Source organism: Alligator sinensis, unplaced genomic scaffold (assembly GCF_000455745.1).
Source record: "Alligator sinensis unplaced genomic scaffold, ASM45574v1 scaffold2292_1, whole genome shotgun sequence".
Taxonomy (NCBI): Eukaryota; Metazoa; Chordata; order Crocodylia; family Alligatoridae; genus Alligator; species Alligator sinensis.
Window position 1 is genome coordinate 27,868 of NW_005843774.1, and position 2,068 is coordinate 29,935.

Here is a 2,068-nt window from a genome sequence, read left to right on the forward strand (position 1 = left end):
GCCACCAGCAGCAGAAGCCTCATGGCTGCTAGGGAAGAGGGTGCGTCTACGTTGCGGGGGGCGGTGGCGGAAACTTGCAGCTCTCCCCCTCCCCGCTCTCGCCCCTCTCACTCCCCTGCCAGAAGACCTGGCACCCGCCTTTCCAGCACACGTCATAAAGTTTGCTGTGCTGGAAAATGTGTGTGTGTGTGTATGTGTACTATATCTTGTATGTGTTTAATGTGCGTGTGTGTGTAATATATCTTCTATCTGTAATATATTGGCAAGGTGTATTCAATCCTTTCCAAGAAGAGAGACTAGCGAGAGACTGACTACTAGAAAGTCAGCCACTGCAGCCGACCAGTACCTTTCTTTTTTTAATTAAAATATATTTCTAGAGAGAGAGAGTTATATATATATACATCCTCTATTCTAAGCTTTCCATCACGCATCCTAAAACTGCATTACGAAACCCGCGCTTCCCGTTACAATAAACAGCACACTCCCCTGCCCCTCGGGGCACCCACCCTCCACCCTCACCTACCAAAATCATAGTCCTTTAGTCCAAACCCCGATTTGGGGTTTCCATGCTCGGTTCATTCACTGTCCTTGTTGCTGTCACTTCCGCTGCTGCTGATCCCGTTGTTGTCCTTCTCGCTGTCTCCAGGCCCAGTTATATCTCTGTGCTCTTCGTTCTCCCTGTCCGCTTCCCCTCCCAGTACCTTTCACATGCTGTTGCTTCCAGACAGACAGCTCACGAAGGCAGAGAAAGGCTTCACACAGAGCCGTAGATGCTGTTTCTCTGTCCCTCCCCAGAGCACTGGGATTGGAAGGGACCTCAGGGACAGATCACAGACACTGGCCTGCTGCAGATGTCAATATAAAAACAGTCCTCCCCGCTCCCCACCACCGCCTTCCCTCTTCTGAGCTTCTGTTTCCCCCACAAGCCCACCTCCAAAACATCCGAAAAGTTTTGGATGATTTCATTTCACTTTGGAGATGTTTTGGAGCCTTCTGTTTCATTTCAGATTTGGTGTTTCGGGCACCGAAATGGGATGAAACAACTCCAAAACCAAACAGCTGCTGAAATATCCCCCAGTCCTAGAACAAATCCCTGGCTCTGTAAGTTGAGAGCCAACAGAACAAGACACAAGGGACTGGCATTGCACCAAGGGACAAAGGGTAGCTGCTGGGAGGTAGGACTAGGCTTTCCAAAGTGGTTCGGAGCTTCTGAAGCACTTCAGAGCCACTTTGGAGATCCGGCCATAGGGTATAATGGGGAATCAATGAAGTATCTATAACTTGGTTATTTTTTCTCTGATTTGTATAAACTTTACAGGAATTGTAGCCTGCGCTGAGAGCATGAAGCCTGCCAAGTTTCAAAAAGATCAGTGCAGGGGTTCAGGAGGAACTGCATCCAAAATTCTTGAAAGCAAAACTCATGTCACATCTAGGTGTTACAGCAGGGGGTGGGGGGGTGAAAAGTGCAGGGCTGGTGGCCCCGGGTAAAGCCACAAAGCCTGCAAGTTTCAAGAAGATCGGTGCCGGGGCTTGGGGGGCTCTGCACCTCAAGCTGCTGACAGGCAAAACTCGTGCCATGGGTGACACTGTGAGTGTTAAGGTGCAGCAGGGTGAAAGCTGCAGGGATGGTGGCCCCCGCTGAGGCCACGAAGCCTGCAAACTTTCAAGAAGATAAGGACAGGGAAGTGGCTCCGAAGCTTTTCCAAAGTGCTTCAGAAGCTCCAAACCGCTTTGGAAAGCCTAACGAAGCCAGCGCTTCGATCCAGACATGCTGCTTCGGACGCCAAAGCATCCAAAGCTTCTCTGGATCCAAAGCCTTGCGCAGCCCGAACTCCCAACATCTGTCCTTTGTCCCTTGGAAACTAGGAACAATGCATCCCAGAGGGAGCAGGTGCAATCACTGCGAGTCTTTACAGACTAGACACGCGTGTCCGAGCTGGAGTAGACAGGGTGGATCCGCACTGGAGCAGGGCATGGGAATAGATGAGCTCTCATCTAGTCATCTAATATATAGAGCCCCTGCCAGGTCTACTTTGCTCTGACTCTTTACCAGAAATGCAACATGGAC